A 23,808-nucleotide genomic window follows, 5' to 3' on the forward strand; every position below is an offset into this window, starting at 1 on the left:
TTATTCCACCACACGGGGGAGTGGAATTAAAGCAAGTGATGTTCTCCCAGAGTTGGCAGTGCTGGGGCTGGATCTTGACAAGCTAGTGGAATTTTACCAGGCAGCCGAGCAGGGTGACAGAGCTGTCCCTCACGTCTCAGTGGATTTTCACGCTGCATACTGATTCATGGGGTAGGCTTGATCCCGGGGAAATATGGATAAGGATTTATTTGTGATAACCATATTGTCCAGACAGCACACCCCTCTTGGCAGACAGAAGGATAGCCTGATGGCATCCCAGAACACGTGAGTCACCAGGTTCATCCAGTCTGCTCACCTGCTGATGAAGTGAAAACAGTTTCCCATGAGGGCAACCTGAGTGGGTGAACTTACAAGACTATAGCCCTGTACCAAGCATCATCCACTGGTACTGCATGATGTCAATTCCCCCTAGTTCTTAGGAAGTCCTGATTTGAGGAATTGGGGCTCATGATTTATTAGAATAGTCACTTTAAATCAAAGAATTGTCTGTAGTTAATTCAGCCATTTTCACAGCGTCCAGATGCCTCTGGAATAAAAAAATACCAGCTGCTTTTTTAAGTTCTTATGTGACAGAGAGAGAGAGAGAGAGAGAGAGAGAGAGAGAGAGAGAGAGAGAGAGAGAGAGAGAGAAAGAGAACAACAGGCACTGGGCAGGTGTTGTTTTCTGACTTGGGGGCCTCTTGGGACCACAGGATTGCCTCCCTGAGTCTGTCTGTCTGTCTGACTGTTCTGGTGATAATGAGGATATACCAGTTAACTCTACTGTGTAACAAATCACCTCTTCACTTAGCAGCTTATAACAACAGCAGTTTATCACTTCTCATAATTCATTGAGTTGTCTGAGCTGATCATCTGCCAGTTTTGTCTGAGCTCACCCACGGGACTGGATCCAACTGGAGAGTCAGTGAGGCCGGAAGGTTCCTGATGGCCTTCCCCATCTGTTTGGCAGTTGTACTTTTTAGCTAGGACACCCTGATGTTTCTTTGTGTATATTCTGTTCTCCTCATGGATCCACTTTATTATACCAAGGTCAGTATACACTCAAAGAAGATAATGGGGGAAGCTGCAAGGCACCTGGAAGACTAGACATGGGGACTCATATAGTTTGGCTTCTTGATGTTCCACTCGGCAAAATAAGTTACCAGCCCCGTCTAGACTCAAAGGCCAGGCTAGACTCCACCTCCTGGTGAGAGTTGCTGCCAAGATTCTGTGGCCATACGTAACTTACCACAGTTCCCCTCTGTCCACAGTTGTTAATACTCATTAAATGCAAAATTAATCCTTCCTGGCCTTCAAATGTCTTACCCAGTTACAGCATCAGGCTCAGAATCCTGGAGCTTGTGATCTGCCACTGGTTTGGATGCAGATGAAGCCTCCCAGATGCACAGCTACTCTTGATTCAGAAACACGTGAATGCAAAGCTTCTGAAATTCAGGGGACAGGACCAGAGGAAGTAACAGCCAAAGGGGGAAAATAGAGGCACCTAGCAGTCACTGGTGCATAGAAATCCCAAAATCTAGACAGAATATGTTATCAGAGCTCTCTACTCCTGAGGCAGGGAATATTTCTTGATTGGCTCTATTCCCTAATCAGTCCTTTTGCTTGGCTTTTAAATTCACCTTCTAAGCTCTTGGATTTACCCATTGAATTTATTTATTTTTGTTCCATAAGAGATAGTCTATTTTTTTTTAAGCCTCCTTCCTACTTGTAGGTGTGGGGGCCAAAGGCCTGTTTTTGTTTGTTTTCTTTAAGATGCTACAATTCCTTTAAAAATGTTTAGGTTTTCTATGTACCACATCATAATTATTTTTTAAAAAAGTCACATCCACAATTATATTTCAACTAGTTCTCTCTACTTGGATGGAGTTTGAAGTGTTATAGGTTGAGGCTCTTAAAATTCTTTTGCCCTTTTGTGTAGTTGAGAAGTTCTATTAAATGCCACTCAATTTTTTGTAGGATCAAGTACATACTCTTGATTCAATTATGATTTTAGAGTCACTTTTTTTTCTTCTGAGACACTTTTGCCTATAAGAAAAAGATTAGAAATGTTGAAAAAAACATTTGACAAATACAAATGTTATTTGTCAATTTAGCATGTACTAGGCTTTCTGTATTTTCTTTAAATTCTGCCTATTACGAGTTCCTTCTTTAGTTCTTCTCATACCTTCTTCTCATACCTTATCATACTCAGCTACGAAAAAAACCAATCACCATCTTCAGAATTCTGCCTCATCTCCTCAACCAGATCCACAAGGTCGTCATACATTTTATCTCTTTCAATTTACTTTAGGCAAAAGTAGTTGCCAGTTGTCCCTCAATCATCACTTAATTCCACCCTTTTCCAGACCCTAACTGCAGTTTCTTCAAAATATTTCCAGGATCTACTAATAGTTTCTTCTGGGCTCTCTTAACTTCTGCCCATGCCCCATCACAAGCCTATGTCACACATTTTAGGATTTTTTGTTTTTAACATCAGCCCAGCACTCACTTCCAGGTACCAATTATATGTCCATCAAATATAGTAGAATAAACAAACCATTCCAAAACTTAATGGTTTAAAAATGATTGAGTTAGTCAAATTTCCATCATTATAATGAATTACCTGAGGCAATTAATGTATAAAGATAAAAGATTGATTTTGGCTCACAAATTGGAGACTCCAGCTTATAATTGAGTGGCCCCATTTCTGTTGGCCTCTAGAGAGGCCGCATTTCTTGGCAGGGTGCATGGCAGAGCAGACTACTTACTTTATCAGTCAGGAAGCAGGGAGAGACAGGAAGAGGAAGAGACCAGGGTCTGATAACCCCCTCCCAGGCCACATACCAAATGACCTAAGGACTAGCCACAAGGTCCTACTTTTCAAAGGCTCAACTATCTCCCAATGTTTCCTCCATGGAGACCATGTTTTAAAAATAGACCTTTGGGTAACACTCATCTTGACCTTGACAAAGATTTACTATATTTCTGTGGCCTGCAGTGTGATTCTTCTTTTGGTCTCAAATGGGAGCCCTGATTCAGCTGGCAGATGGACTTGGGGCTGGGATCAGTTAAGGTGGCTGAAACTTCCTCCCCATGGTCTTTCATCCCAGTTTCTTCAGCATTTATCAATTCCCTGTTCAAATCCTTGATCACCACTCATTTCTCGCTATCCTAGGATCTCTCTTCTCCTCTATGTATTGGCCTTTTTGGATCCCTACCTATAGTTCCTGGGTTTGATAGTGATGTATGCATTGTATCTAGCCAGCACCTAGTCCAACATGTACATCCTTAGCTAATTTCCCTTGGTGAAATTTTTGGGAAGGAGAAACCTGCTTATAGCTCTGATTCTGGTGTTAAGAATCCAGATTAATTTTGTATACATGAAAATACTCCTTCCTTCTTCCCTGAAGTTATAGACAACACTCTTTGCATCCTTAAAATGAAATCCCCACTGGAGTTGCCTCAAATCTGCATCAAACAGAACAACACTACTCTGTTTTCATGCTCAGATGATCTCTCCAGCAGAGCAGGTCTCTCATCTGTTACAGTCATCTCTAAGATGGTCTCTAATAACCTGGCCTCCTGCTATTCATGCCTGTGTGATCTTCCCTTGAGTGCAGGTGGGATTTTTTTGATTTGTTTCTAACTAATAGAATACAGCAGAAATGGTGTGGTGTCACTTTGGATATTAGGTCTTAAAAAAGCTGTGGCTTCCATCTTGAGTGCTCTCTCCTACTCTCTTTTGTGAATTCTCTCTACTCTCTAAGAGAATTCAGCTGCTGTATTGTAAGTCAGCCCTTGTGGGAAAGTTGACAACAGTGAGCTTGGGAGCTAAGGCCTACCTCCAGCCTTGTGAGTGAGTGCGTGAGCGCAGAGGCTGGTCTTCCTCCAACAATGCATTCTGCTACCCTGACAACCCCATGAGAGGTGTGATTCAGCCAGACTCACACATCTGAGATGCTCCTGGATTCCTAACTTGCAGAAATGATGAGATCATACACACTTGTCCTTTCCAGTTGCTAAGTTTTGGGGTAATTTGTTGCATAGCAATAGGTAACTAATATACCTAGTGTTTATTTCCATTTTTAGTGACAGCTTTTGTTAAAAAAAAAATGTGTATAACCCAAGAACATCCCTACCTCCAAAAACAGTTGTTACAAGACTAGCAGAAGCCAGAAAGAGAGGTGAGGACAGGAAGACGTGTGGGGACATCTTCAGCTCCTCAGTCATGTGCCTCTGCTTTCCTTTCCTGGACTTTGTATTCTTTCAGAATGATCCGTCAAGAAGAAAACAGTCATCTCAGGATTAAGATGGCAGCAACAAGTAATTTAATACTTTCTTTTGATTGAATTAATAGCAGAGGCATTGACTAGACTGTCCAGCTGAGACAAGGAAAGTTTAGCTCATCTAAATTAAATCTCTTCGGTACCCTTGGTTTGAACAGCCTACTCATTTTTGCGCCAGATGCTGTGTACATTTTTGTTGTTGTTGTTCTGGGACGGGAGGAGAAACAAAAATGAATTCTCTTTTCTTAGGTAGGAGGACGACGGATCATCTCTACCTACCCAGCATGATTATTGCAGCACATATGGTTTAGAGCCGCTGAGAAAAATTATGGATCTGCCTGAATTAGCACCTGACTTGGGTGAGCACCGAAGCAGAAATTCCCCCTCCTTTTAACACACTGGCTCCGTGAGGCAGGCCAGGCCCTATAATCATCATTGATTATCTCATTCGGCATGACTCCTGGGAAATCTTGGGTGAAAGTAAATTGAATCGGATATTTGCTGCCACTCTTGTAAAAGAGGCCTCTTTTAGATTAATTTCAGGGATGATGGCAGTCCACAAAATGAAGCTCCAGAGTAGTGTGGCCAAGGGGGCTCGTGGGGCATTGTGAGAAGATGCAGCTCTGGTGAATGGATGTATATAAAAGGTAGATTTGGAGCAAAGCACATTCTTTTAACAGAGAGGATTAGTCACAGAGGGGCGGCCCCTTCCTAGATGAGCTCCCCTGGCAGGCACATGGAAAAGGCTGATTGTTAAGGAAGATTAATTAAATGAAGCCCAGGCCACATTGTTTCTGTGGGTGTCCTAGGCTCCCAACAGAGGAAGATGCTGCACAAATTCTCTTGGGGTGAGATCTCAGAGACAAAGGGGGGAAAAGCCCTTTTGTGGACTGTGGGTCATTCCAAGGAATCCCTTGCCCTTAGGGGAGGTGGATGAATAGGCAAAACTTGAAAAGGCCAAGAGTTTATTTAATGAGAGAGGAGGATTTAAGCCTGGAAAAGTCCAGCTGGAAGCCCAGTGGCATCTCTGGGAGAGTGGTCAGCTCTCAAGTCTGAGTTGACTGCTATCCACCTCTCTAACGAATGTCCCACTCTGCAGAAAATGGGGACTTGTTGACCCTGGGAAAGGGTCCAAAAAGGACAGTGGTTCTGAGACTGGGAAACAAACCGGGTTCCAACTAGAGAAAGCTCATGATGTGAAATCGGCCTTTGAATGCTAACGTGGTGGGCCAAATACAGCATGTGTCACCAAGAAGAGCCCTCAAGCCCTCCAGCTGAGAGCGTAGCTAGACTATCTTTTGGGAAATTTTAAGAGCAACTTTGTGTAACAACAAGAATAGCACTAACGCATATTTTTTAAATCAAATGCCTGTTATGTGTCAGGCACTACGTCCGGGCATAGATGTTAATAATGGTGCAGCAAGAGAGGTATTGCTAGTTTTGGTGAAATGTGTTGGTGTCCACACAGATCATTAGGAATTCCTTTTCACCCATTTCATGCACCTGCAGGTTTGGGTGTGCTCTTGCTTCCAACTAGAAGCACCTGTGGATGACTCTTGGATTTCACTTGGGTTAGTAGTGTTTGCTTTGAAGAGCCGGAAGGACCTCAGAATTTACATCCTCTCTCTTTTCCCAAGGCCCTTAGCCAAGGACTAACTAGATACAGAGATTTAAAAGCTCCAGTTCCTTTGATTAGTGCCAACTCAAGCATAATTTCTAGTCCAGAGTTCCTTTGCAGCATTAGGCTGAAGCTACCCTTTTCTGAACTTTTGCTTGAGGTCCCACACTGGCTTTGTTTTCTCCACCTTTCCTTCCTACTTTTCCCACTCAATTTCCAGTTTTCCCTGGGAGCACTTTCCTTAATAATACAAATCTTCATTGTGGAATCTGCTCTTAGGAAACCTGCCTTAAGACATCAACCCTGATTTGTAAATCAGACAACTGAAGAACACAGTGAGATGAAGTCACCTACTTATCCAAGGTCACTCAGATGACTAAGTGACTGCGGTGGGATTCACAACCAGTCCTCTCTGGCTCCAGAATCCATCTTCCTTTTGTCCTCCACAGAGCCCATTTCCAAGGAGGGATAGTTTGTGTAGGAAAAAATGTAGAGGAAAAAAACTCATGTTTAGTATCATATTTTTGTTCCCTTTTAGGAGTTTCTTGTCCACAGGACCAAGCATTGGCCGAGTCACAGACGCTTTAGCAATAACTATTGAGAAGAATGGAACTGACTTGACTATTGAGAAGAAGGAAACCTGAGCATTCCACTCAGGTTCTGCTCTACTTTATATCCAACGGTTAATGGCTCTGCCTCATTGAAATTACCCTGAAGAGTACCCTGATATGCGGTTTCTTCTGTGCTCAAAGTATCTTCCATTCCATGGTGCTGACCATGGGGGAATATCACAGGGAGGGGTCATTGCTTTGTGTTTGTTTCCTTTGGTAGCTAGAGGTCGAGCAGCCACGGTTGTGGTCCTTATTATGGTTATCTGTCTGTGAAGTAACTGATTAGTCCTAGGGGAGGATGGATTTGGGGAGCTGTGATATGGCTCAAGCATTGACCGTAGGTGCCTGAGAAACTGTGGATACATGTGTAGGACCTGATGTAAGTTTTGGTACATAGTGGGTATTCGAGGATCACACTGATATTTTAGCAAAAACTTATGTCTCAATTAACAGCCTAATTACAAGTGGGTTTTTCTTATATTAGGAAAGAGGAAATAGTTGGTCAGGAGATCGTATGAAATATAGCTGACATATCAATATATCTTTGAAGTCCAGCAAACTCTGCGCACTCACAAAATAGTTCTTATTTTATGCCTGTAATCAGGAGGAGGTGAAGCCAAGACCAGTAGTATGAAAACTCCATTTTCTCATACAACGGTGCCTTCCACATCTTGTTCAACACTGACAGCACAAAACATGGAGACATGACTTTGAATTTTTATATTCCAGTGAGGTTATGTCATCTTTAGATTTATAGACTAATAGTTAATGTTTAAGCAGGAATTTCTTGGCGAGGTTGGGCTCTTGTTGGTGTGAGGGTAACTCAAATTCATTTTCTGTATTTGCCCAATTGGTCTTGTCATCCAGGTCTTAAAACTAATGCTCTGAGCATTAGCTGTGCAGTTGGGATAAAGAAAACTGGCATCACTCCAAAGGACACTCAAAGGTCTCTTTCCTCAACCCTGAATTGCTGATGATTATAAGAATACATAAATGCACTCATGTATGTATCATGAGTTAATGATTCATAAACGATACCTCTAGGTGGATCGATAGTTACTACTCTGTTTAAATTTGGAGAAAGGGCTTCCAGGATTCTTGGGTGCCTAGAATTTTTTTTTTGAGCAAAGAGGTGGGCTTTTATTAGATGATTGGCTTGTATTCTTTAGAAGTCTCCTGCTCTGTGTACACACACCATACACATCCTAAACTATCCCAATGGTTTTCACTTCATATCAAAGAAACAAAACAGGTTAAGCTTATGTATTTTCTTTTCTGCTTATTTTGAAATCATCTGTGGGATTTGGCTAGAGTAGAATGTAAGCATGGCTATTACTTTTTTTTTTTTAAGTTGTAGATGGACGCAAGATCTTTATTTATTTATGAGGTGCTGAGGACCAAACCCAAAAGGGTGGTGTCATCTAGCTATTAGAGATGATCATAATTTTAAGCAAAGGCATTTCTGGGAGAACCAACCCCTGAATCATTAGGGATCACCATAAATGGTATTATGGTTTAGAGATGAGGTGTCCCTCTAAACCTCATGTGTGAGACAATGCAAAAAACGTTTAGAGGTGAAATGATTGGGTTATGAGAGCCTTCACCTGATCAGTGGATTAATTTGTGGACCTGGATTGACTGGTAGGATGTGGCAGGAGGAGACAGGTCCTGAGAGTTGTGCCTTTGGGGTTTATGTTTTGTCTCTGGTGAGCAGAACTCTCTTTCTGCTTCCTTGTTGCCATGTTCTGAGCTGCTTTCCTCCTCCATACCCTTCCACCATGGTGCTCAGCCTCACCTCAGGCCCAGAGCAAGGGAGTCGACTGTCTATGGACTGGGACCTCTGAAACTGTAAGCACCAAATAAACTTTTCCTCCTCTAAAACTGTTCTTGTCAGGTTGTTTGGTCACAGCGGCAAAAAAGCTGATAAAAGCAAGTGGGTAGAACAAGGATCCCTCAAAGGCTTCTGGATATCTTATCTTAACTATCTATGCTCGATCCAGCGCCTAAAGATCCTGAAAAAAAATAATAGTTGTGTTTCCATCATCCCCGTCACTTACCGAGTGCCTGGGCAAGTTCATGATGGAGTACTTGCAGGATCTGGAAATGCTGACTCCACTGGGTGGCTAGGAACAGGGACAGAAATAAAATAAACCTTGACAACATTGATCCTGGCCTCTGCCGATGAAAAATGCAGCACGACGTGGCCAAAGCACACATTTGAAGTGCAGTTCCTCTATATACCAGCCTTCATTTACCAGAGGTCAAAAACTGGCAGTCTGTGGCTGGCTTTGGCCAGCAGACATCTCTCATTTAGCTGGTCACAGTGTGGGAAGTTTTTCTCATCAGGGCAGGAAGCCCTCTTTAGTTCACCACAATGTCGTCCCTTGACTGTGGCCTCAGCTTCCCCTCCCCTCCTTGATTGACATGGGTTATCTGACTGTTGCTGTTATCTGACCATTCCTGGGAAAGCATAAAGAAGAATATCAAGAAGCAAGGGCTGAATTTCTTGTGTTGCTGTATCTCCAACTTGCCCCTTCTTCCTGTAAGCAGTGCCTGAAAAAAATATCTGTGCAGCCATAAAAGAGAATAAAATCATGGCATTTGCAGGTAAATGGGTGGCATTGGAGAAGATAATGCTACGTGAATTTATATAATATAAGGTGACTGACTCATAGTGGGGTAGGGAGGGGGAGCCTGGGAGGGATAGACAAACTCTAGATAGGGCAGAGGAGTGGGAGGGAAAGGGAGGGGGTAGGGGGTTAGCAATGATGGTGGAACGTGATGGACATCATTATCCAAAGTACAGGTATGAAGACAAGAATTGGTGTGAACATACTTTATATACAACCAGAGATATGAAAAATTGTGCTCTATATGGGTAACAAGAATTGTAATGCCTTCTGATGTCATTTATTTTTTTAAAAAAATCAATTAAAAAAATATCTGTGTAGCCAGGCACATTGGCACACACCTGTGATCCCAGCAGCTTGGGAGGTTGAGACAGGAGGATCTCAAGTTCAAATCCAGCTTCAGCGAAAGCAAAGCGCTAAGCACTCAGTGAGACCCTGTCTCTATATAAAATACAAAACAGGGCTGGGGATGTAGGTCAGTGGTCAAGGTACCCCCAGTTCAACCCCTGGTACCCGCTCCCCCCCCCAGATATCTGTCTACCCCTCCATTTCCCACACAGCTCACCACAAGCTTTATTTTCTTCAACTGCCCAATGTGCACGGAACCTGTTACACAGGGATGTTGTGAGAACCTAATGCAACCACATGGATAACTTGTTCAGCATGGGTTAGGCACTTCACGAACTTAATTTCTCTTTCTTTTCCCTTTTCCTTTTTATTCCTTTGCTTTTCCTTCCCCTTGCCCTGTACCTCATCCTTGTTCCTCTGTTTTCTTCTTTCTTTTATGATACTTTGACAGTTCCTTGCTCTCCTCTGTAGACTTTAAACAGGTTTTCTTTTGTTAATGGGAACCCCAAGTGACCGTGTCTTATCCTGAATTGAAAGTTGTATTAAATGTGTCTTCTGGTTCCATGCAGTTTCTGGGTTAAAGAAGATGCATCTGAAAGATACAGAAGGGATTCAACACCGAGTTAGTCATTTTCTGAGTTAAGATGAGGTTTATCCCTCTACTCTGGATTAATTCAGAAAGTGGTTGAAGATGATGACTTTACATTCACCAGGGGAGCTTCCAGTTAGTAAATTGAAACTGTCTCTTTATGAAGATAGAAAATATAAGTTCCATGTTTTGAGAAATACTCTCTCAAATAGGTGAATATTTTAGGAATAAAATAGCAATAGGGGAGTCGTTAGAGACTTTTAGAACTCAAAGGGGACATAATAACAAACTATTCTGCCCCTTTCCTTCATAGTTGAGGAAACAGGCTTGGCAGGGTAAGGGACTGGTTCCAGGCACACAGCTGTGCAGTGGCAGGAACCTTTGTTTTAAGCGCCCAGTCTTCATTTCTCATCTTGCAACCTCATTGACTACAAGGTTCCAAAACATTTTCAGTGTCTGCATCTCAAATAACAAGAATTGAGCTGGGGATTATTAGAGGCAAAGGTTACACAAACAATGAAGAGATTATTGAGTAAAATTCCTGACCTTGGCACCGTAAAAAGAGACAAGAAGTCATGGCCATAGTATTCACATGCCCCAGATGCAGGGAAAGAAAATCTTTCTGAGTTCATTGATATCTGGGCATAAGCTCTGATTTAGATACTTACCAGCTGTGAAGCTTGGAAATGCCATTTAATTTCCATAAGTATTACTTCCTTCATTTGCAATGTAAAGGTAACTATTTCTGAACTGCCTCCTTCAAAAGTTTGTTGTGGATTTCCAAATAAAAATGATTTAGCCCAACCTACTATGTGTAGGGCCCATTATTGCCAGGAAGCAGCGATTCAAAGATGAACATGGCAAGATGAAGTTACACGTCCTGAATGATGGAACATCATGTTTTTATACAGAAATAATTATTATTTACAACCTTCAGAACTGCGCCTTCTCCCTGAAAGCGATCACTGGAAAAATATCTCTGCCCCTCTATTATCCACACAGCTCAGGACTCTAGAACTTACTGCTCTTAGTAGTTAACATAACATGTAGTACATTATCCAGTGCTTACCATTTAAAGTAGCACTTCGGAAATAATTTCTTCATAGATATAAAGGTGTATATATATACACACACACATACATATGTATATGTATAAGATAGATAATATGCAATATTATGATATGTTATATTTGTATACATATCAATATATAAATATATACCTCTCTCTATCTATCTATCTATATCTATATCTACCTATATATCAGGGGTGGTCCACATCTTAGTTTGAGAAAGAATCATAACCCAGAAGGAATGTGTAAACCAGAATATTAAGAACCAAGAGCTGAATTTCTCGTGTTTCGTTATTCAAAGTTGCTTGAAAGTCCTAGAGTGGTCACTTTATTTTTTGTTTCTTTTTGAGTTTCAGTTTCTCCTGCTATACTTGAGAATCTTGCCCTGATTCCTCTAAGATGGCAACAGATATGAAACATTTAAAAAATTTTTTTTATCAGTGCTGATACAGGGAAGCTTAAACTTCCTCTGAAACCTCAATAATTAAGTCTAATAAAATAAATTGACAACAGAGCACCAGGATATGAGGCACCCAAATTTATCAATGTATGCATAAGTATGGGAGCCACACAAAATGTGAGCCAATGAAGGGCCAGATGGTTGAAGCTTAAATACCCTCCTCGTTGGATAGAGGGAAGTGGGAGCAGTGGGCACTTTAGAGGGGTAATAACTTATATCTGGGGGAGATAATTGAGTCTGAAGAACAGACAATGGCCTGGGCCAAAGTTCCTCTGGATTCCATGAGTGGTGTTAGACTTGTTTGTTTTTTGCTCCATGATAAATTCAATCTTTGGTTAAAGAAATTTCAGTAAGAAGATGGAAGGCAATTGTGGTTTTTGGTAGATCAGGATTTAAGTCAATAAGGGAACTTTAGAGAAAGCCCCTTCTTGAATTTGCTGGTCCCCTAGATACTCTCAGTTTGACTCCCAAAGCAACATATTTTGGGAGATCATTTTCTGAACCACAACACTTGAAAGAGAAGGGCGAGCAGCAAATTTGCTCTCTAATTTTGGCCTTTACTTGGGACATCTAGAAAAGAAAGAGATGAAACGAACAAATCCCCTTGCAGATCACTAATAACCAAACTTCCTGGAAAATACACAAACAGTATATACTAGCTGAAAGACAAAGGAGCATCCTTTTTATGAGCTCCTTTTAATAGGATATACCTAGTCCGAGTCAGTTGCTTATTGTAAATAAATCTGAACTTCATGGATTCATGGGACATGACTCAACGGAACATGTAGCATGAACCATGTAATTTATATGCTGTTCATGGGTGTGTCTTGCTATTGCTTATTAACTTTGAATTAGAAGTAAACTTTGAACTAGGTAAGATCAGTGATTCACATTGAGTTGCACTTGCATTATCTTTATGCTGTGTCAGGTGCCCTCACAGGTAAGATATAAAAAGGGAGAGGTATAAACAGGAGTTGCTCCATGGTTGAAATGGCTGCATGTTCCAGGTGTTGTGCAATATGTAGTTCTTTAACCTCATATGGGAAACTTGAACTAGAACAATCCTCATGAAGGAGAGAACAGACATTTTGTGAGGCTGTGGACAGTTTTAGACCTCTTTGAAGAAACACCACTTGGCTGTAACCTGTATTTCTGATATACTTAGAGTCAGAAGTAAATTTGATGCTCAGTATTAGCAGGGGTTTGAGGTGAATCTCATTTGTGTTGCTGTTGTGCTTTCTTAAGTGTCAACAGGGAAAAGGCATTACCTGATTATATATATATATATATTTGTAGATAGGCACAATACCTTTATTTTATTTATTTGTTTTTATGTGCTGTGCAAATCCAGTGCCTCACATGTGCTAAGTAAGCACTCTACCACTGAGCTACAACCCCAGCCCCATTACATGATTTTTGACTATCACTGAGTGAGCTTCTGTGAAACCCAATCCAAATCTTTGGGGTAAAGATTATGTATAGGTATGGAATATAAATAAGCAAATGATGAAGAGAAATTCAGACTTAGTGGCATGGTACCTTGAGGGGAGGGGAGAAAGAAAATCCTCTGGACATTGATGACTCTGTAACAACTAAAGAACAACAAATTAAAGATGGCCCATTATTCACTTGGTCCCTATAGTGGATATGGTACCCAATGTCCGTAGCCTGTGTTTAACTCTAGAACCAAAGATATTTCCTTTGATCATTCTTAATAACTGTATTTCCTCCTCCCGTACCTGTTATTCTGCACCATTACCTTCCCCTTTCCCTGTCATTTATCTTGACTCATCTGCACAGCTCAAAGATTTGAGCAGAAGGTGTGAGGTAAGCCTGGACACCCCTCTAAAGTATTCTGCCCCTTGGATTTCTGTGTCCACACACTGTCCACTGCCATTCTGAAAGTCAAGGTATGGGATCATATGAAAGTGATGGATATGCTCTTACATTTAAGTAAAAATAGTCTTTATAGGAATTAACCCAAAAAGGCAAGGAAAAAAAAAAAAGACCTTCTTGGAACATACAAAGGCGCATTTTTGCCAACCCCAGACAGAGAAAGAAGAATTTGAGAGAACAGTGATTCTCTGCCTTGACTCTCTACCTTGATGGCAGAATTACCTTGGGTGCTTTTAAATAATGTTATACCTGGGCTCCACGCCAGACTAAATTAGAATTTCTGAGAGTGAGGCCCAAGCATGCAGTTTTAAAATTGTTTCCTAGGTGGGGTAATGGGTAGTCATAGTTGCAATCCACTGAGGTATGGAGTTCTGTGGTCATTTGTTATGCTCCTTGTGAAAAGAATCAGGCAGGAAGTACATGGTCAGGTCATAAAATGCCTCAGGACTGAAATACTTGCTATTGTGAGATCAGCGGTATACCGTGTCAGCCCAGCTGCAGACCAGAGCAGTAATTCAGCCCATGTATGAAATAATTTCTCTTGCTGTTTATGGAACTAACAAGTCTCATGATGGTATTTTCTGATGAGGATGTGTTTAATGACTGGAGCCCATCGATGAGCTAGGATAACATCCTGATTGGACTTCTCCCTTTTCAAGTTTATCAGCTTGAGGTGCACATGAATATTTTTTACAATTTAACAAGATGGCTTTGCAAGCTGGACTTTATAAGGAAGTGTGAGTTCCATATCATATCAGGGATATGAATTCCCACTCAGAGCTGACATGTCCATTCCATAGAGAGGAAAAAAAAACACACTGAATTTATATGCTATTCCAGAAATTCTGAACTCCGAAGCCAACTGGATCACTCTAAGGACCCAAGTGGGAGACATATTTGCGTCAATGTCTACACATAAGGAATTTTTTTTGTTATTTTATTTTCCCCTTGAGGATGATAAAATGAAGTCCACTTTAATTAAATGCACAGGGAACACTAATTTACTTTGAAAGGCACTGCCAATTCACTTATTAGTGGCATTCTCTATAGTACTAAAAGAACTTTCAAAGGAACTAGACTAAGAGAGAAACCCGTTCCTGTAAATATTCCTATTGGTACAGGCACTTCCTTATATATTTCCCTCATGATCAGCAGCTACCAAGCAACTCTGAAATTACTCCATTGTATTGTACACAGCTCATGACTGCAATTCATTAGGGGTTATGAATATAATATGAAAAGTCCTCCAAGCAAAAGAAAGTAAGAAATTACAGATCTATTTATAATTTGGTTCCTATAATCAATTGTACATTAGTTTGGTCTCTTGTTAACAAGCTTTGTGGGTATTCTCCAAACTCCAAATTATTTCTGACAATATTTCTAGATGTTGCATTTCGGTCCTATAGGTTTATTACTATTATAGATAGTTTTATGATACTATTCTAATTTTTCATCCTTAAGTAGACATAAGAACTTCTACAGCAAATTACTTACTCATAGACTATAAATGTTGTTCAGGAAATTCTTGAATATGTTCAGCAGAACTAAGAAAAGTGCATCATTGTCAGTTTGATTAACAAAATAATTGAGTAGTCTTAAGAAATATTCCAGGGGAAAAATCATAAAAATACCACAAACATACATGTTCCATTCCTGACTGACTTTGGAATTTCTTCTGTAAATCTTGCAATGCTTCATTAATAAGTAAAACAAACAAAAATCCCCTCATGTGATTCTGATAGATTCAATAGTCAATATATGATCAGTTGTGCTCAATATGTGCTCAGATCCTGATAGATTCAATAGTTAATATTTGGCAGTCAATATGTGCTCATTTATGGATGAGTAGGGAGAAAACTAACTTTTATTGAATGATTGGTATATTCATTTTTATTACTCATAATAATTTTATAGGATAGGAATCATTATATTCATTTTATAATTTAGAAAACTGTCTCAAAGTCACACAACTAGCATAACTTGTGGAGATTCAAATCTGGGGTTGCCTTGAAGCTAAATGTAAATGAAGAATAAAAACATGAGTAATATAACATGAATTATAAATATATACACACATACTAAAGGCACAGAAAAGCAGGCAAAAACTGGATTGGGCTCTACACTTGAAAGAAAGGATTTGGAGGCCAGCATTGAGTGAATGTTCCATATATACCACTTTTAGCCTGAGTAGAGGTTCTACACATGAAGCACTGTGTGAGTGGGCTAAAAATGATGAAAACCTATAGTTTTACTAATTTGAAGAACTAGAAGACAAAGTTCATGACTACTCTAGGCACTTCAAAGAGAAAAAAGAGTCCTGACAAGATGAGAACTAGAAGGAGGAAGACCCAAATTCTTTATATACACTCATTCCAATTTTCTTGCTGACCACACAAGCTTGGATGCCTGGGAGAGAATCCAGGTATCCCATATTCATTAATTAAAAGAACTAATCTGAGATTTGAACTGACACTTCAGAAAGAAGAGAGTCTAGAGTGTGAAAATGGACAAGTTAAGTGCCTACTAAAATAAAGCAAACACATTAAAATTACAATAAATACAAAATTCTTTGGAGAAACATGACAGAATCCAGTGTTGTTAACAACAAAATATTCATGATATTAAGAATACAATAACAAATTACTAGATATGCAAGTAAACATGAAAGTATGGTTCATACTCATTAGAAAGGGTGTTCAATGGAATTCAATCTCAGTAAAAATGAATTTTATGGCTCAGCTTACTTGAGGCACATAGCACCCTGACAAGAAAGGGAGAATAACCCGATGAAGACAATATTCAGGCTGAGAGACCACCTGTTTGTGGAAGTGAATGTTCCAGGGAGGAATTCAGTCAGAATCAAACGTGGAGGGTTTCATTCTGAATTTCCTTGTGTATGTTCCATGAGAAAAGCCAAAAAACAAGTGTCCCCAGACAGATATAGCTCTTGGGGTCAGAATGATATGAGGATTGGATAACATGGTTTCCATGGGCCCTAGTCATGTTTAGAAGATGTTTAAGGCAAGAAGGGAGATCACAATTTTGAGTGTGCTGAGGGATTATGTAGGGTGGTTAATATTTTCACACCTTAATTTACTTGCTTGCAGATTGGACAAAATTTAGATTAGCAGCTGCTATTTAGTAAAGGCATTCTGTAAAACATGCCTAGGGTAAGATATTCTATACTTTCAACTTCCAATTCTACTCTAGTATATTTTAAAGTACATTTATAATATTCATTCTTCACTCCTGTGAGGGATGTGCCTGAAATGCACTAACATACTGGTGGAGTTTTCCATGTATGCGCTCTCAAATTTGCTCCTTTAAATAAGCAAGTGCCATCACCCAGAGCACCTAGTCTTTCCTGTCCACTTACTTTTGCTCTCTGACTTGGTTAACCCCCTTGCATAATTCAACACATTAACATTGATGGAGACCCCACACTACCCACAATATATCTCCTTCAAGCTGTTTCCAGTCCAAATTCCAAAAGATAGCAGAAAATGTCACTGCTTTTTGTACCTCAGTGAAAGGATTTGATTCTAAGTTTCATGGTTTCACAGATTTATTCTTTATTTATGTGCTAGGGTGGAGACTTCATTTGTCATAATGGTCCTGGTGGCAAGTCCATTCATGGAAGAAATTTACTGATTCTTGCTGAATTATATGAGTTATTGGATCTTACCCATGATAAATGGTGGGACCAACACAAATGATGTCTGGTTTTTCATCTATCCTGTGCAGATTGATTTGTTGGATGGCAAGCATATGGTCTTTGGTATGAATAATATAGAATCTATGGAACACTTTGTGTCTAGGTTTGGCAAGACAGCAGGAAGATCAATTGCCAGTTCAGGTAACTCTTATAGATTTGATTTTGTGTTTTGTTTTAATCTCTAATCTCCTCTTCAGGTGAGGAAAGCAATCTTTTCTTTTATCCTATAATCTTTGGGTGCTTGTTTGCTAAAGTTGCTTGGGTTTCATACTTTCATACTTCATTTCAGGTCTACTTAGACTTCACATTTAATCTAAAATCTAAACAAGAAATAATATTTGTAGTTTCCTGTTGTGGTCAATGTTCTCATCTCCTCAAACGCAACTCCCACCCCCCCCCCCAAAAAAAAAAACAACTAGCAAAACAAACCACATGGTGGTAAGCTCATTGATCTTTATTATAGCAGGCAAATTTCTGCTCATAACATCCAGAAGATTAAAGTTCTTCTACAGTAACTGCACCCTTAACATCTCAGCTTCCCCAAATTTGCTTCTTCTCTTTCTCAATGCATTTTTCCAGGAAACATACTCTGCCAGGTAGAGCGTCAACTTCTAACATCTGACAGCATGTGCGATCTCCTAGGACAAACTCTCTGTAGACAGCAAACCACAGAGCCATGGTCTGGCTACTCAAGTACTACACTTGAAACATGCATAAGGTTCTTAGGGATCTCACTTTACATATTATAAAAATTTGAGTGTAAATGTAAAAACTACTTTAAAATACTTAAAAGAATAGTGAAAGAAGAGGAAGGCTTTTTCTTAGGGGACAAAGTTAAGAACAAATGATAGAAGAATTTTTAAAGGGACACATTGCAGCTTCATTCAAAGGAAAGCCTGCTAACTTTCAGAGGTTGAGTTACTATGAGCTGCTCCATCAGAGGGCCTATGTCAAAGTGCCCATCAAACAGATGGTGTAGAAGAAGGCCCTTCAGTGGGACCATTTTGGAGCAGAATTGCATTTGGAGCATGATTTCCCAATTAGCAAATCATGACATTCTAAGTTAAGGAAAGAGGGGAGATCATAATTTTGAGTGTGCTGAAGGATTAAGATGTCATTCTAAGATGTCATAGTTTGCTAATTTGCCTTTGACTCCCTGAGAGATTATAGAGCTGTTTCTCAACTAGATTATTCACATTTATCCTCATTGAAGACAATGGGTGATCCCTCATTGGCTGTTTATAACTGTACTCAGAAAAGTTTGATTTTTTAATCAAAGCATTATTAAAAGAGCGACCATGACTATTCAGATCTCATAACAGAGCTCTTATTTCTTCTCATGATTTATATTATTATATTGTTGTTGCTTCTTTGTGATTCTTAGAGATATCTTTGATTCCATGAGTTATCGGTCTTGTGACAAAGACATGTACACCAGCTTGACATTTCTATTTTTGATTATTAAGCAGCCTCAGAAGGGAAATTAATTATGCAGAGTTTATGGTCAAGATATTTTGGTCTGCAATTAATTTCCCATCTCTTCCCATTTCCTCTTTGGAGTATTAAGAACACATGGTTATTGCAAACTCCAGGGTGAATAGGGCTCTCTTAAGTCTCTTTAATATTTGCCAACCTTTCTACTTGACTTCAAATATCTTATCCAAGCATAAGTTCAGGCTTTACTCTGAGGCTTTGCTTGAAGGACAAGCTCACAGAGAATGCCACAGGGAGCTGCTTATCTATTTAGATTGTTCAGGTTTACAGTGGAGCACATGGAGTCTCTGAGTGGTGATTTGATTTTGTTCCCATTGGAAAAAGTGGCAACTAGCCCCTTACAAAGAGAATGGAGAAGTAATTGGTGGTTTTTCATGTAAAATAATTTCATGTAGAGTATGCCTTTATTAAAATTCAGCTATCGTAGGCTTTTACTTCAAAGATTACAAGATGAGAACTGAGAAGACTACTGCTTAGGTGATTGTGGGCAAGTCACATTCAAGTCACATTGAATCTCATTGATAAAGATGTGAATTACTATGTGGTCTCCCCCCACCTAATATCGTATTTCTAACCTATAATTCAAAATTTCAAGGTATGTTCTGGAGTCATTTTATTTTATTACTGTCTTTGCTTTTGTCTTCATGTAGTATATTTTGCTGATAAGTTAGAATATGTCTATTTTGTTCAATATTACACTCACTCATAAATACTTTTCTATTTTCAATTCCCTATTGAATTTAATCCAAGTTGTGTAAATCGTGGGTTACTACAATGTGAATAGAATGTTACATATGTAACTCTTGCTATTGGTACTAGTTTGTGTCTCTGAACACATGTGGAGCAAACCCCTCCATCAACAAGCAACACATGTGCATTGTATATCTATCTTTGTGTTCAAACCACTGAAGTCTGAGGATTATTTGTCACTGAAGCATCATCTAGCCAATTCTGACTAGTATAACTTACTCCATCCATTGCAAGTAGATTCTTGATAAGGAGCATTATAGGAAATTTACAAATTTTCACTTAGGTCAGAGTTGACAAATAAATAAGAACTCTGACTCTTCAATACCACATAAAAAAAGAAACTTTGCTATAATATATCTTGATTGACTCATCATTTAGCAAAAACTAGCAAGTGATCTGAACTAAACAAACTATTGACCTCAATTAGTATCATTTCTCATCTCCCTAGAAAATACTGGCTAAGCAACACATTTTAGTCAATAGTGAATTACAAGGGACTATATTCTTAGAATATGAGATTATCTGCACAAATAATTGTTAGTCAGAAACAAACCTCTTTGCAGGCTGCAGATATTATTGTTATTGTTGTTTCTGTTGTTATGTTTGACTTTTGAATGTAATAACATTTGCTGCATTGAATTGATTCATTTTGAGGGTGAAAGAACTGCTCTGATGTAAATTTACCAAAACGACACAGTTTTCTACTTTAGAGGTTTAAGATAATTCTCTTGAAAACAGGACTTGGAAATGCACATGCTAGAAGAAGAGTTTTTCACATTCGCTAATGGCTTCTTTATTGTCCTCATTCTCCTGGGATCTTTGTTTCCTCTGGTTTGTATGCTCTCCCTGTGTGGTCTCACTGCTCCCTCAATTTCTAATAAAGCTATGTAGTAAAGGAAGAATAAAGGATTCCTGGGCTGGGCTTGAGAGTTAGCAAAAAAAAAAAAAAAAATGAGGATGTGTGCTGAACAAAGGGGCAAGAACAGCCATTGGGTATTTGCCTTGGATGTGTTAAATGTTCCCTGGTGGTGGACTCAGGGAGGGCAACGCTGGAAGGATGGCTCAGAGAGCAGAAGGAGAGACTTAAGCTTTGGTGGAGGGGTATCTTTGAAGGCCAAAAAAGGAAATCAAGTCAGAGCATCAGATATGCATTCAGGAAAAGAATTGACAATAAGGATCAACAACAGAGACTCTGGAAAATATTACCAAACAGATGCTGCTTTTCTGCTGGCTTCATTGTTCCAGCTGTAAGCTCTGCTGTCCTTGGTTCAGAAATCTCTCCCAGAATATCCCAGTCCCTGTGCAATCCAGCTGCCATCTTGTGACCTTGACACTGACCTCTAGCCTGAGCTGCAGACCTGAATTTCTAATAGCACCCCCTCCTCCCTTCCTATCTATCTCCCTTTCCATTACTCTTGTCTCAATGAATGGCCTCTCGATAGAGGAGTATTCCAAGGCAGAATCCCTGGTTCTCTCCAGCAGTTCCCTCTCTCAACCTCCCGACTCAATCACATATCCTGCTATTCTTACTTAAGAAATACCTATGGAAACCAAAGTTTCTCTCTGACTCCACTGCCTCCATAGTAACCCTACTATGCTATATACAGAAGGCCAGGATTTATTCTTAACTATTTTTTATTGCTATATATTAATTATACAGAATGGTGTATTTGGAAATGAGTAATGTCTGAGAGTGTGTGTGGGGGGGTTCTGGTTCCAGACTTGTTCAATTTTTTTCCTGGTGCAGAATGACAAAGTGGACCTCTTGTAGAGGAAATGGATATGTCAGGATTGCAAATATGACAGGATGGGGCAAGTAGCAGGTTGTATTTTTCTTAAGAACCCATGAGTCCCTGAAAACTTAATATAGAGGGATTGGGGATTAATAGGAGTGCACAAAACTGCCAACTGAAGGTCCTTTCTGCCAGACTCCTCCTTTCTCTCCAAGTGCCAGGATCCATCTTTGTCCCACTTCTAGGAGCCATCAAAGATATGCCTACTGCTAACTCTCCTGGCCCATGGGTGTGAGATGCAGAGAGACACCGAGACATTCCTCTGCAAGACCTGGTTGCTGTCTAAGACCTCTCCACATCTTGGAATGGTTGATGCCAGAAATGACTACTCATTTCAGAAAAGACCCTGCCTCCTTCCCAGAGGAATGTGGTCTAATGGTGACTGTTAGATAGTTAGCACTTGAATAATATAGTGCCCTCACTACTTACAGAAATGGCTCTCAGAGAAGCCAGGGGTAGGAGGTTGAGGCAGGAAATTGTAATGAAGAAAGTCCCCAGAACACTAAATCCAAGACTGCAAAAGGCCAGGTATTATCAAGGGGACAGTGGGTGTTTCTAAGTGGACATTGTACTCATTCCCTTAAGGGTCAAGTTGAGTGCTCAGATCAACTTGGTACAAGGGCCGTATCTGAGTAGGGAAGGATGGATATTGGTATACTGCTCCCAATGTCATGTACTTTCTCAAATTTAATACTCACAATAGGCTCTTAATGACCTCGGGAAACAGAGGCACAGAACTTAGATCAGTGGTTCTCAAAAACACTCTTAAAACTTATGAAGGATCCAAAAGAGCTTTGGTCTTTTGTGGATTACTTCTACCAATATTTATCATGTTAAAAATCAAGGCAGAATATCTTGGTTTTTTTTGTTGTTGTTCAAAACGTTTTTCATTATTTTAAAGAGTATGGTTAATTTTTTTACTATAGTAACCCTACTATGCTATATATAGAAGAGCAGAATTTATCCTCAACTATATTTTATTGGTATGTATTAATTATACAGAATGGTGTATTTGTACATATAAAATCATGATGAATGTCACTCCTCAATACCTCTCCATCTCCTCCTTGCTCCCCATGCTCCCTTTCCTCCTCCCTGCTAGTCTCCTTTCCAATTTCGTGGAATCCCTTTCTTGTTTGTTTGTTTTGATTTTTCCTTCTAGCTTCTGCATATGAGAAAAAAAAACATATGAAACTTTTCTCTCTGAGTCTTATTTCACTCAAAATTCTGGTCTCTTCTTTCCTAAAGCAGAAAAATTTTAAAATACAAGAATTCATCAACACACATCCTGTGAGTCATCAGAATGATAGCAGCATCATTTGTCCTGTATCCTCACTTCATACTCAGGAGAAAATGAGAGTGAAAAAGATAATATCAGCATGATTATGGAAATAGTTTTGACTCCACATAGCTCCTAAAGGTTCTCAGAGAACCTCAAGGGGGTACTTGGAAAATACTTTGAGAAACACTAGTTTGAGTGACATTTTTGAGGGGATGTGGCTGGAAATGAGAAGCTGGTGTTGGAATCCAGGTCTGACACTAAAGCCAAGGTTCCTTTTGTCCCTATCAAAGACTTGACATTGCACGAGGGAAAATTCTGCAATGTGCCCTAACCCAAACACTTAGGAATAAAGCAAAACAAGAGAAATCCATACAGGAGTCGGCAGGAGTCACATCCACTAGAGTACAGATTTCATCTGATGCACTTTGGCATTTAGTTTGGAGAATTAGCAGACTGACTTGCTTGGTCCTTCAGTGTGGCCCTTTCCATGGGGGCAATATCCTTTAGGTCATCCTTAGCCAAAGCTTTCAACAAACGCACGACTGTGGTGTAAGAGGGTTGATCGCTGAAAAAAAGATACATGGGGCACCATGAGACAGACCACTGTGGGCTTTCTACCGCAGTCTTGGATGCTAGGGCTTGTGGCTTACCTGATTTTCTGAAATGATGTTAGGCTGTAACTGAAGTGTCTCAGGTTAAAAGCATTGAAATTAAATCTGACTGCTTTCTGAATTCACAGCAAAAAGCAGCATCTATCTACCCTGAGCCTCTGTCCCACCCCTGCAGATCCCTAAGCCTAATTTACTTGTCTATTATGAAGCCAGTCCCTTGGATACATGGAGGGAGGAGCTGCAAGCAGAAGCTTATTTCTCATGGCAATCTTGGTGTCGGGTCATCCATATGTCAGCCTCTAAGCTGTGGCCCGAGTGGGTGGGCTTTGAGGATATTGCAGCCACAGCCTTCATCTCAGGAAAGCGTGTCTCCATTTCAGATCTGCTAGTGAAACGCGCCTCCAGGCTTATTTTATTTCATAATGATTTCTGCCCACATTGTTCACAGGAGATATTTACCAATGCCTCAGTTCTTCAATCCATGAAAGCCCCTTTCAGAAGCTGTCATGTACATCTGTAAATGCCTGGAAATCAATGCTATTTAGCCAGCGGTAGTGACCTTTCAGACACAGAGATGACTTCAAAATGGCATGTGAAAGATAACATTCAGCAATTCCAATACAATACTCAGAATATCCAATAGCACTTTAATTAC

The 23,808-nt window shown here is 39.9% G+C and overlaps 1 long non-coding RNA gene across 1 annotated transcript; it reads left to right on the forward strand.

Annotated features, from left to right (window-relative positions):
• Positions 1 to 4,219: 4,219 nt before the first annotated feature.
• Positions 4,220 to 8,396, forward strand: LOC144377603 (uncharacterized). Its single transcript, XR_013438595.1, has 2 exons — positions 4,220 to 4,645; positions 6,443 to 8,396. It is a non-coding gene; the product is annotated as an uncharacterized LOC144377603 (long non-coding RNA).
• Positions 8,397 to 23,808: the final 15,412 nt, after the last annotated feature.

This window comes from Ictidomys tridecemlineatus, chromosome 5 (assembly GCF_052094955.1).
Source record: "Ictidomys tridecemlineatus isolate mIctTri1 chromosome 5, mIctTri1.hap1, whole genome shotgun sequence".
Taxonomy (NCBI): Eukaryota; Metazoa; Chordata; class Mammalia; order Rodentia; family Sciuridae; genus Ictidomys; species Ictidomys tridecemlineatus.